Here is a 13,357-nt window from a genome sequence, read left to right as displayed (position 1 = left end):
GCCAAAGGAGAAGATCCTAGAATTTTTCATCTTTGTTGGAAGCCGCCCAGAGTGGCTGGGGAAACCCAGCCAGATGGGCGGGGTACAAATAATAATAATAATAATAATAATAATAATAATAATAATAATAATAATGAATTACTTTGACCCAAAGAAGTGTGTGTGTGAGAGAGATTGATTAAGGAAGCAGGAGGAAATTGGGGCAAAGTTTGTGACCCCAATAATGCCTGCTCTGGATTGCATACATTGAAAATGTAAAAAAGTCTTGAGCAGCGGTTCGCAAACCTTTTTCTCTGGGCCTCTTTCAGAATAAAAATTTGCTCATGCCACGCCAAATTTTTTGTCAATAAGAAATTGGAAATAACTCCTAGCAAGGCTTGATTTAGAACACAGAACATGACACAGAACAAGACCAGGGCCCTGCAGGATTTAACTTCTTTCCGCAGGCCCTGTAAGACAGAGCTGTTCCGCCTGGCTTTCAATTTGAACTTAGCCTGATCTTTTATTCCCCTTCCTTCCCTCCCCCTCCCCTTTTTATGAGGATCACCCACTCTGGGATCCCGCAGCTAATTCTCCCCTGGTCTCCTCACAGGCCCAAATAGAACTAATTTAGCCAGCTAGCCCTGGTGATCAGCTAAGGTTTATTGGGTGGATTCCCCCCCCCCCCAAATCGATTTTTGAATTCTGAATTTATTGTTATTCACGTTTTAACCTGTATTTTATGCTGTTTTGTGTTGCATCAATTAAGTGTTTTAAATTTGCTGTTAGCTTCCCTGAGCCTGGTTTTCTGAACCGGGAAGAGTGGGGTATAAATAAAATTATTATTATTGTTATTGTTATTGTTACTGTTATTGCTATTGTTATTACTTTATAATATGATTGGGGGACAGCTAGAAAGTATAAAACAATGCAGCTACATAAGAACATGTCTCATTCCTGAAATACAGAATTGACTGCCCTTGAATTTTACCACCACACTTGCCATCCTCTCCTGCCACACGATTGTGGTGCGCCACACCCTTTGAGAACCAGGTGGCTGGAGTGTGACATGCAGCCAGTGGCGTAGCGTGGGTTGTCAGGACCCGGGGCAAGGCAAGAAATTTGCGCCCCCTAACCCGTGGATTTGCGCCCCCTAACCCTAACCCCCAGGTGTTGCGCCTGGTGCGGCCGGGCCCCCCTGCACCCCCCACGCTACACCACTGCATGCAGCCGGATCTCACAGTCAAAACTAAAAGTTGCCACCAGCCATGTTTCTCTATGGGATAGAGTGGCTTCCTCTATTCATTGACACCTCTGTGGTGAAACCTTTATGCGCCGTGTACTGGAAACTAGAATCAGTGCTGCAACAGCAAATTCTGAAGTGCAGGGGCTTGCCACGACAATCCCTGTAGCCACCTGCCCATCGTTTAATTTTTCAAATTAAAAGTGCAATTAATAAGTACTCACACTGTTTCTAAGGCTGTAAAACACCACCAATAACAACAAGAAGAAAGATGAATTTTTGACCATAGCAGGCATTAAGCAGACCTATGCATCTTAGGTCCAAGTTATCTTAAAGACCGTATTCCCCAAAGAAACCTGCCTGGATTCTAAGCTTTTTGCGGGAGGTCCTGCTACTCTCACAGGCATCCTTGGTGAAGACACAGGACAGGGCCTTCTCGGTGGCTGCTCCCTGACTTTGGAACTCCCTTCCCAGAGAAGCTAGACTGGCTCCCTCCTTGCTGTCCATCCACGAGCAGGGGAAAACCTAGTTCCAACAGGCTTTTGGGAACTGGCTGCTTTTAATGAAAGGGCTGGCGTTCTGCTGTTTTGCTTGTGATTGTCTGTTTTTAAAAGCTATCATATATATGTTTAATTGTATTTTTGATGATTGATTTTTTTCATGTTTTTAGCAGTTCATGTTTTTATCTGTAAGCTGCCTTGAGTCCCGTCAGGGAAAAATAAATAAATATACAGTGGTACCTCAGGTTACATACGCTTCAGGTTACATACGCTTCAGGTTACATACGCTTCAGGTTACAGACTCCACTAACCCAGAAATAGTGCTTCAGGTTAAGAACTTTGCTTCAGGATGAGAACAGAAATCGTGTTCCGGCGGTGTGGCGGCAGATGGAGGCCCCATTAACTAACGTGGTGCTTCAGGTTAAGAACAGTTTCAGGTTAAGAACGGACCCCTGGAACGAATTAAGTACTTAACCTGAGGTACCACCGTACTGGCAAAGGGGGGACCAAGAAAAGGAGGAGGGGGACAAGTAGAGGGTATTTTGTCCAATTCCCTCCAAACCTGGAAGCAGTCCTGGTATGAGTAGTAGTGTCGCTCTTAATGTGAAAGAAGCTCAGTTACTAAAGGGAGGGGGGCAATCCTATGGCAAGATAATAATACAGTGGTACCTTGGGTTAAGATCTTAATTCGTTCTGGCGTCTGTAACCCGAGGTACCACTGTAGTAGCAACAATAATGGCATCCATACCAAGGCAACATTTTTTACACCCCCGCCCCCTTTGTTTATCATCCAGCCTAATGAAGGCTTCTGGTGGACTCAAGAGCTTGCTTGCTGTTTTGCAGAGTTTTGGTTGGAATAAAAGTGGCAGTTCAACCCTTAGCCGTGCACACTAATGCATAACCTTCCTCTTCCTCTGCTTAAGCTCATTCAGTAGGTTGCTCTCTGATAAAAAGCTTATTTATTTGGCATGCGGATTAGCAAACAGCGTCCTGGGAGATGACATCATTGCCCCCGCTGTGAAATAACAGTGGCGCTCAGTTCCCGCCCATCCCTACTCCATTACACCACTGGTAATAATGGGGGGTGGAATCAGATTAGTTTTAGGCCAGAAGTGCCAAGGACGGCCGCAGTGATGTGCGACCCTGTTGTGCTTTGTGTTCGAAGAGTAGTCATGTTGGAACAGCTCTGAAGTAGGGAACGTAGATAAGCGCAAATCCTGACTGTGGGAAGAGCTGTGAAAAGAAGAATTGTCAAATGAGTTGGTGGCAACTTTGCTTACTGGGTGTCTATGGATTGCCCGTGGCAGAAACATGACACTACCCAGCCGTTTCCAACAGCGGGATGCCAAGATGCACTGTGCGGTGTGTGTGTTTCTGTGTGGCATGTGTTGAAGAAAGCACTGAAGTCCGGGGGGTTGGGGGACAGCAAAGAATTGGAAACAATTGCAGGTCAGAAAGCTTTGCCTTTGTGAAACACCCCATGGAGCTTTTAAAATGTAATCTACAAGTAATTTAACAGAGCCTTATGTTTGGGTTGCTACACACACACCATTTGGCAGTCTCATACCATGGAAATGCATATGTTTTACATGCAGTCATGAAAGTTGGCGGAAGGGACCAGTTTGGATATTATTGGCACAGGGACGGGTTGCTAGCAGCTCAAAGGCATCTCTCTCCTGTGTGCTTTTTTAAAAAAAGTGGGGGAGAGGGTTGTTTTTTTTTAAAAAAATAAATGCCTAAGGCTCTCCGGCTGACTTGTGTGCCAAAGAAAATTTGCCTTATGAAATGGAAATTCTGAAGCAGTTCAGAAGATGCCAAGACAGAGGAAACAGGGAAAAGGCAGTTTCCGTGATAGATCCAAGATGGAGCAAAGACATGTCCAACCGCTAGAGCACTCGGAGGCCGACAGCATTAAAATAGGAGGTTCCTATAGCCAAAAATGTAACTGGTTCTTTCAAATCAATATAGGGTTGATTACCCCCACTGTTTGCCTTCCTGTCCATTCATATCCCTCGTTTTCTTTCTCATTTTTGATACAGACGGAACACTGAACAAATCTTCTAACCACAGATAGGAGATTTGGTGCCCTGTAGGAATTTGCCCTATTAGGGCACCAGCGCTATTGAAATCCCACAGGGAGCCATATGTTGGGGAGATTGGGAGGGTTGGTGGGGAAAGGGTTAAGAGCCCATCCCTCCTCCACTGCTACTTCTCTCTAAATTCCTCTCCCGATGCTTTTTTAAAAAGTGGTGTTGCAATGCTTGCGTATTCTCTGGAAAGGTGGTTACGTGACAGGAAGCAGTGTGACTTTTGTGACCACCCTGCACTTGCATGCATGTGCTATAAAGTTATCATGCATGCATGCATGCGCGCACACAAACAAATGGACACTGAATTTCTGGAGGCCAAGGAGAGGAATTTGGAACCTCTGAAGAACTCCATCGCACCTTTGTGCTTACTGACAAACTTATGAAAGGGCATTCACAGTGACAGGCAAGATAGGGATATGTCTTTCAAGGTTCAGGTACCAGAAAACAGAGACTCTCAAAAATTTGGATAGTTGGAGTACCTGCTCTTTGGGCTGCAACCCTATACTCACCTGTTGGTAACTCAATGGGGGCTTCTGAGTGGACCTATATAGGGTTGCACTGTTAGTTCACTATTATAGTGGTACCTTGGGTTAAGTACTTAATTCGTTCCGGAGGTCCGTTCTTCACCTGAAACTGTTCTTAACCTGAAGCACCACTTTAGCTAATGGGGCCTCCCGCTGCTGCTGCGCCGCCAGAGCACGATTTCTGTCCTCATCCTGAAGCAAAGTTCTTAACCCAAGGTACTATTTCTGGGTTAGTGGAATCTGTAACCTGAAGCGTATGTAACCTGAGGTACCACTGTACAAGTTTAGCACTGGGCAGTAGGTGGGCATTTGGATTTTTCTGCCTTTGCCATCCCTGAGAATGGTTAGGGCGCAACATACAGATGACACAGCGTGACGAAGCTTTCCTGTCACTAATTCGGATGTAAGGCAGTGTTATTAAGTCTGCCTGCCTTTTTCTACGTCTAATCAGATTGCAGATTTATCTGTGGGTTAGTGCCATTCCTTTCTGCTTACATTTCCGGTGAAATCTAACTGCGTGGAGGAGCTTTGCGAGCCCCGAGGCGACATTCCCGTCTATCCTAAATCTATAGTGTGCCCTATTATGAAGTCGCCAGTAACAGTGGAGGACCCTGCGTGATTACTGTCACATCCATGCACTCTGTTTGCTAGGAGGAAAGTAACGGCTTTTGGATAGTCTCTGTCATCTTTAACTCCGTCCCCTTGGCTTTGCGCAAGAGCACAAATGTGAACAGAAACATAAAAAAGATAAAGTATATGAATCCCAAGGGTGCGATCTGGTGCCGAGCATCAATCCACGCTCCCTTCTTTGTCAGATTCTTTACAGTTTACATCAGGCTGAGGCAAAGAGAGAGGCTCGTAGGATGCCTTGTCACACTTCGTTATGAATACAGATGCCCAGGAACAGCAGCAAGAAGAAATTGCAGCATTAAAATGATGGATGCTCTGCATTGGTGGAATAAGGAGGCCAGCTGATGTCTAATTAACGTGGGCCTGGAAGCCCTTCCCTGGCCGGCTAAACCAGGTGAGGGGAGCCGATGGGTCTCAAACCCTCGGTGAGATAGGGACTTCCCCTGCATGCGAAGACAGTCTCCAGCAGATGGAGCGGAGGAGATCGATAATAGGTCCGACCATCAAGAAGGTCATTTCTCCAGAGATATATTTGGCTTAAGGAGTAAATCAAGAGTGGAGTCCTAAGACAGATAGTGCCTTACACGCCTCCTTCCAGCTACTCCTGCAGCCAGGCTGGTGCCAAACGTATAGCTCTGCTTTCCTTTGGACCACATCAGAGAGGCCGAGAGGGCGGTCTTGTTGCCTGAGCAGCCCAGGACCTCCATACACAATGCCCAGGCTTGTGGCTTCAGTGGTTTGATGTCACCCCCAGAGGCGCACTCCATTGTCTCACAAGACAGATGGATGCCAATGACAAGGAGGCCTAAAAGGTAAAGGGACCCCTGACCATTAGGTCCAGTCGTGGCTGACTCTGGGGTTGCGGCGCTCATCTCGCTTTACTGGCCGAGGGAGCCAGCGTACAGCTTCCAGGTCATGTGGCCAGCATGACTAAGCTGCTTCTGGCGAACCAGAGCAGCGCATGGAAATGCTGTTTACCTTCCCGCCGGAGCGGTACCTATTTATCTACTTGCACTTTGATGTGCTTTTGAACTGCTAGGTTGGCAGGAGCAGGGGATTCGAACTGCTGACCTGCTGATCGGCAAGTCCTAGGCTCTGTGGTCTAACCCACATCGCCACCCGCGTCCCTTTTTAAGAAGGAGGCCAAGAAGGTGCCTAAAGATTCTTCCGAGGCCTGGGGCCCTCCAGAGATGGTTCACCTCCCAGTTCCAGTCATCCCTGGCCATTGGACATGCTGGCTGGGCTGATGGGAGTTGGGTTCCAACAACATCTGGAGGGTACCAGATTGAGCTAGTGAACAACATGGTCATAATTATTAAGGTTCATAAGGGGATTTCACAATAAGGGGATGGACTTTTATATCGCCCTCCATCCTCTTTGCAGAACCAGAATCAGTCCTATTTGCATTCAGTTTCAGATAGGTGTGATGGGTCAGGGTTGGAGGCTCAGAGAATGGTCTGCAGGAACGTGATGCAGGTGAAGCTAAGCAGGCCTGGCTCTGCAAGCTGCCTGGAAAGGAAGCAACCTGGGAACCATATGGGCATAAGGCACTCTGAAGTCTTTGGCGAAAGAGTCATGGGTACCTCAGGAATCACCTGAACTTTTATATCCTGGCTCGATCACTGAGATCATCTACAGGAATGGTGGCGATGGTTCCCCAAGTTGACGAGGCTTGTTTGAGAACAAGAACAAACCAAGTCTTTAGTGTCATCCACCCAGTCCTGTGGAATATTCTGCCAGTAGAGATTCAGCAGGTGCCTTCTGTGTCAACTTTTATATAACTAAATGAATGAATGAATGTCTGCTGAAAACTTGTCTATTCAGCCAGATCTATGCTTGCAATACAACCTTCCACAATGGCTAATTGATGCCGATTTTCAATTTTTATTATATGGTTCTATATTTTTATTACTGTAAATGGCTTTGATATATTTTTTATGACACAGTGATCTATCTATCTATCTATCTATCTATCTATCTATCTATCTATCATCTATCATCTATCTATCTATCTATCATCTATCTATCTATCTATCATCTATCTATCTATATCTATCATCTATGTGTGTGTAGTTAGAGGAGCTACTGGAGGCTCAGATGTGACGTCAATGAGATGGACCACTTCAGGCTGCCTGGGGACTATTGCAGTTCCCTCTGGATTCTGGTTCTCCTTCAGCGTCTCTTCTCCAGCAACCTGCTTGCCCATGCATTCATGTTAAGCCATGGGTTTGGCTTAACATTAGATGCAAACTGAGCCTCTGTAAGATGATTTTTAGTTTTCCTCTTTGCAGAAGAGCACCCCCCATCATGAGAGATCTCACTACCAAGAGACTTAACTCCCTCAATGAGAACTGCTCTGTTGTTGCCTTAGGAAGCAATTAAGAATACAGTGGTACCTTGAGTTAAGAACTTAATTCGTTCCGGAGGTCTGTTCTTAACCTGAAACTGTTCTTAACTTGAGGTACCACTTTAGCTAATGGGGCCTCCTGCTGCTGCCGCCCCATGATTTCTGTTCTCATCCTGAAGCAAAGTTCTTTACCCGAGGTACTATTTCTGCCTTAGCGGAGTCTGTAACCTGAAGCATCTGTAACCTGCAGCGTCTGTAACCCAAGGTACCACTGTAAAGCATTTGGTGGAAAGGGTTAATTATGAACTGAGTTTGAAGTGATTAAAACATAAAATGTTAGTAGAGGTCTCCCATGATTTGAATACCAACAATGAAGATGTTTTCTTACAACGTGGCAGTGAAGAGGCAATATGTAAAAGCCAGCCAAAATTTGGTGGCATAAATAAAGGCATAAACTTTCAGATTCCACCCTCCCCCCATCCCCGAAAAAAGGGCGTGCTGCCTCCATCCCTCTTTTCTTGGAAACTTGATACATCCACTGTTTATTTACTCTTCCCTCCAACTGTGCTTAAGTTTGCTCTGTAAAATGAACAGGAACTGCTCTTTCGGATGCTGAAAGTTTTGCTCAGAAGTCGGCAGTTTCATTTTTGATGGACTTGCCCATTAGCCACAAAAAGTATTGATACGGCATTTCATTACAAATTAGAAAAATGACTGGGTATGAGATTTAGGTTCTTTTGCTTGGTGGGGGGTTAATCCTACATTTATGCGCCACCCTCCTTCTGCCATGGAACCCAAGACAACAGGTTCCCAGGCAGTCCCCACTCACTCATCAAAAGCACTGACCAGACCTGCGTAGCTTTGCAAATTGGTAGCCTCATGTGCCTTCAAGCCTTATCCTGTATTGTTTCACTGACTAGTGCAAGGGTACAGCAGGGGGAGAAAGGGAGAGAAAGAGGGATGCACTGGGCAAAAGATTCCTGCTTGCTGGAGATTGAGAAGATGACCCTCCTGGTCGCTTCCAACTCTACAATTCTGTGGTTCTGTGGATACTAGCAGTTGGAATATTAACATTTGTTGTTTAGTCGTTTAGTTGTGCCCGACTCTTCGTGACCCCATGGACCAGAACACGCCAGGCGCTCCTGTCTTCCACTGCCTCCCGCAGTTTGGTCAAACACTGTCCAACCATCTCGTCCTCTGTTGTCCCCTTCTCCTTGTGCCCTCCATCTTTCCCAACATCAGGGTCTTTTCCAGGGAGTCTTCTCTTCTCATGAGGTGGCCAAAGTCTTGGAGCCTCAGCTTCAGGATCTGTCCTTCCAGTGAGCACTCAGGGCTGATTCCCTTCAGAATGGTTTGATCTTCTTGCAGTCCATGGGACTATAAGCAATAATATCAAAAGTTGGATATACTGTACCACAACTGGCATGAGTTTATTGCCTTTTGAAATAGATATTTTTATATTGGAAACCTCAGACAAACCTGTGTTGAAATGAGCTTGCCTTTATAATGTTGTCTCTAATACTTTTAACGTTAAATGGTCCAGTGTAATTTCATTACAATGGTACCTTGGTTTTAGAACAGCCTGCTTACAAACAACTTGGAAATAGAAGGCTGCAAACCCGGAAGTAGGTGTTCCGGTTTGTGAACTTTGACTTGGAAGCGGAACATGTTCCGCTTCCTGTTGAGTGTGTTTCGTTTGTAAATTGAGTCCCGCGCTGCTAATCAGAGGCTTCCTGTTGAGTGTGTCGGTTGTTGAGTTCCGATCACCCACGCAACACAGAGGTGATATTTGGAGCTTTTGTTTTTGCTTTTTTTTTTTTGCATTTTTGTTTGTGTGGCCTTTTCGTTGTGTTTTTTTTACTGTGACTTGTTCTTTGTTTTATGGGACTGACTTGTGACTGTGGCTTGTGACTTCGTTTTTGTGACTGTGTGGAACCCAGTTCAGCTACTGATTGCTTGATTGTGTGACTGCAGAAATAGATAAAGGCCCTCCATCCAAACAATCACTATCATCAGTGCACGTAAGATTTTTTTAATATATAATTTCTTTTGTCTACAATACTGTCTTATTTATTTTATAGTACAGTACATTGATTATTGCTTTCATTTTATGGATCAATGGTCTTGTTAGTAAAATTCATGTTAAATTGCTGTTTCTGGGGTTGTTTTTAAAAGTCTGGAACGGATTAATCCATTTTCATTACTTTGTATGGGAAAGCATACCTTGGGTTTGGAATGCTTTGGTTTTGGAACAGACTTCTGGAACGGATTAAGTTTGGGAATCAAGGCACCACTGTATTGGCCAAGTGCTGTTTAGTTTCTCTGTGTATGTTTTTACTGTGTGTCCTGGAATACATCTGGCCAGTAACGTCTTTCAGTTCAATCCTGTACATGTTTACTCAGACGTAAGGTGCACTGAGTTAAGTAGGACTTGTTCTCAAATAAGTGTGTGCAGGATTGCAGCCTGGCTGAAATTATCTTAGGATCCCAGCCAGTGTTTGAGCTTTGGGTGTCATATTTTTTTGGTCATGCAATGCAAGAGTTGCTGGATTGAGCTGGGATAAACATTCCCCCTGCCCCCTGGTCATCTAGCACAGCAGAAGCAGAGCGCATCAAAGTAAGTGAAACAAGCAACATTTCTTTCAAATGAGAAAACAGAACGACTGCTTTTGTTTTGCTGAAGTGAAAATTAACTTAGATGGGTGGCTAATCTTATTGACTGCATTAATTTAACTGCTGCTTAGCTGCTCTTTGGAGATTTGCATAATGGATGAGATATAGATGTTCCAGCCTGCACAACAGCAAGAGTTTATTCCAGTTCAGTATGCATGACCAGTGTGCTGTTTTATTAACATGATTGCTACAAATAGCAGAGATATCAGAGCAATGCTCATACAGTGTTGGGAATCAGACCATGAGATGTCATGAGCTGCCTTTTTTGTCAAAGAGATCGTCACTTTGGTTTAATTCCTTAATGCATACAAAACTTTCGGAGGGATGAAAAGTGACTTGCGGATCAGTGCCATCACTTGGAACGGCTACAGTCTTAGAAATTGAGTTATGGTTCCTATGTTCTAGTCATAGCAAGTACTTCTTCACATAATGCATAATTAATTTTTGGAATTCATTAAGGGAAGGATGAAGTGATGGCTGCCAGCTCAGATGGGTTTTAAAAATGGATTAGATGAAGTTCTTCAGGACAGGCTTATCAATGCCTATTGGTCGTAATTGTTAAATGCCAGCACAACCGCTGAAGACCAGCTGTCAGGGGTAAATAAGTATCGTTCTTTGTGTTTTGCTTTTGGGTACCCAAAGGCATCTGGCTGGCTGGAGACAAAATGCTGGAATGGATGAGTCTGATCCAGCAAAGTAATCCCACAGAAGGTGGGGTCACTCCCTCATTATTAAGGTTAGGAACACTCAGAAGTCGCTTGGGCACATGGAGGTGATTTATGGACACATGCCTTTAATGTGGTTCTTTCTCCTGATTCTGCCCCTGGCAGTTGCACCACAGCATCCCCAGGATCTGACCCCTGGTTAAGAATGCTGCCAGTGCAACTTGGTAAAGGCTGGTGGCAGCTGGTGGTCTAGGGGATTCATCCTGGAGAAGGCATAGTCTAGCAGAAGAGCCCACACAAACCCTGTGGCCCAACACTAATCCCATTGTACAGGATCAGGAGACTTAGAGATGCTCTGACCCCAAGCAATTGGCTTGCATTGAAAGTAAGGCATGTGTTGTTGTAAAATAGGGATCCACTCACTGTACTGAATTTATTCCACGTTTTTAAATGAACAGCTGGAAAGATAAATGACGGAAGTCAAAGTTGCAAAATCTTTTCTTAATAGCTAGTGATTTATTATTCCTGTCATGGAACAGCGGGTAGAATGGCTGTTCTTTGATATAATTCTAAATGGCGCTGGATTTATTGAAGTGTTCATGCAATATTTGAACTGTGTCTCTCCTGTGCTTTATGGGAATCTAGCGTGCCCCATGATTACTTGGAGCAAAGTAATGGGAATCAGGAGAAATGGTTTAAGGGTCTTAAAAGCCTTGAGTTCTATTCCTCGCAGTGCTGTAAAGTCTCCCAACGAGAAGGACATCACCGGTCAATGCACACATGGGCAATGGGAGCAGGAAATATTTCCAGTCTGTGGGGATACCGCATGGGTATTCAACACCCTCTCACACAGGACATATGAAAGAGAAACTAAAAATACCTATGCAGCCATTATAGCAAGGTTGGGGGAAAGTACAGGAGATTATCAACCACCAAATAGGAAAAGGGATTGTAGTTCTATGATAGAGTACATCAAGGTATGTGTGTCCCATGTTCAATCGCCAGCATCTCCACTTAGTAGGATTCACAGCTGGGAAATACAGTGGTACCTCAGTTTATGAACTTACACCATTCCGGAAGTACGTTCTTAAACCAAAACCATTCTTAAACTGAAGCACACTTTCCCTAATGAGGCCTCCTGTCTCCGGTGCCCTTTCACCGTTCGTATTCCGTTCTCAGACTGAGGTAAAGTTCTCAAACCGGGACACGATTTCCGGTTTTGTGGAGTTTGTAAACCGAATCGTTCTTAAACTGGACTGTTCTTAAACCAAGGTACCACTGTAGCTCTCTCTGTCGCCGTCCCTTCCTCCCCTGCCTCTGTTTCTGAGACCTGTGAAACTCAGACAATATTCCACTAGGTCAGGGTGGGAGGCCTTCAGCTTGTGTGCCAAACTTGGCCTGGCAAGCTACTCCCTTTGACCCATCAGGCTATTTGGAGCAGGGCACGTCACCCACCCTACATCTGGCTTCAAAGGAACAATCAGGAGTTATACATAAGACTGCCTCTGAAGATGGAAACTTCAGCTGTTGCAGAATTTGGCAGCCAGGTTGCTCACCGAGGCAAGATGGTTTGCGCATATTGCACTGATCCTTGTGTGACTGTACTGGCTGCCGGTTTGTTTCAGGGCCCAGTTCAGAACCGCAGTAATACTTCAAGGACCACCTCTCTCCATATGAACCTACCTAGACCCGGAGATCATCCTCTGAAGCCCTTCATTGTGTGCTTCCTTCATGTGAGGTCCAGAGGGTGGCAACATAAGAACGGGCCTTTTCTGCAGTGGCTCCCTGTATGTGGAATGCCCTCTCCTGCCTCTGAAGATGGAAACTTCAGCTGTTGCAGAATTTGGCAGCCAGGTTGCTCACCGAGGCAAGATGGTTTGCGCATATTGCACTGATCCTTGTGTGACTGTACTGGCTGCCAGTTTGTTTCAGGGCCCAGTTCAGAACCGCAGTAATACTTCAAGGACCACCTCTCTCCATATGAACCTACCTATACCCTGAGATCATCCTCTGAAGCTCTTCTTTGTCTGCTTCCTTCATGTGAGGTCCAGAGGGTGGCAACATGAGAACGGGCCTTTTCTGCAGTGGCTCCCTGTATGTGGAATGCCCTCTCCCGAGAGGCTTGCCTGGCACCATCTTTAGGTGCCAGGCAAAAATGTTCCTCTTCAACCAAGCCTCTGGCTGATTAATATTCTACAGCCTTTTAAATTGGGTGGAGGGACAGGTTTATTGTTTCGTGTTGCTCTTGTTTTTATTATGTATTTTGTGGTTTTTTTAAATCTTGCATTCTTAGATCTACATTCTGAGATCTACAGATGAAGGGCAGTACACTAATTTAGTAAATATTGACAATAATAAAGAGAGTTCTCAGTTATTCCTTTGCTCAAGCAATGCGCACTCCCGATGTCTGTCAGCTGATGGGTGTTGAAAGTGCACCTTGCTCTGGGAGAAGGGGGAAACAGTTTCCATCGAAACCACTTTTAAAACCTTCGTCCCATAGGTTATGAAATTGTACTGTTGACACTAAACTCCCAGATTGGACTGTACTGTTAACCCTAGATCCCAGATTGGATGCTGTAGGAAACTGTGATTGTCTAAAAGTGATGGTGAACACTCCCAAGCTCTTCCTTTTCTGCCAAAGTGTCTTACCAATGGGTCCAATGTTGCTTTTGTTTCCCACCTTAACCAGGGCTGGGCGATGTATTG

General features: G+C 45.1%; 1 protein-coding gene across 5 annotated transcripts in view; it reads left to right on the top strand.

Annotated features, from left to right (window-relative positions):
- The window catches only part of KLF12 (KLF transcription factor 12), a 243,502-nt gene that overhangs the window by 72,462 nt on the left and 157,683 nt on the right, over nucleotides 1–13,357 (top strand). The window contains exon 1 of one of the 5 annotated variants that reach the window (XM_083501310.1): nucleotides 9,075–9,095. The exons of the other annotated variants lie outside the window; for them this stretch is intronic. The gene's annotated coding sequence lies outside the window, so the exon portion shown is untranslated. Of the gene's footprint in view, nucleotides 1–9,074; nucleotides 9,096–13,357 lie in introns of those variants that run through there. 5 annotated transcript variants of the gene reach the window in all.

This window comes from Podarcis liolepis (genome assembly GCF_965112155.1).
Source record: "Podarcis liolepis genome assembly, chromosome: 4".
Taxonomy (NCBI): Eukaryota; Metazoa; Chordata; class Lepidosauria; order Squamata; family Lacertidae; genus Podarcis; species Podarcis liolepis.
Note: the sequence above shows the minus strand (reverse complement) of the source record. Positions and strands in the feature narration are given on the sequence as shown.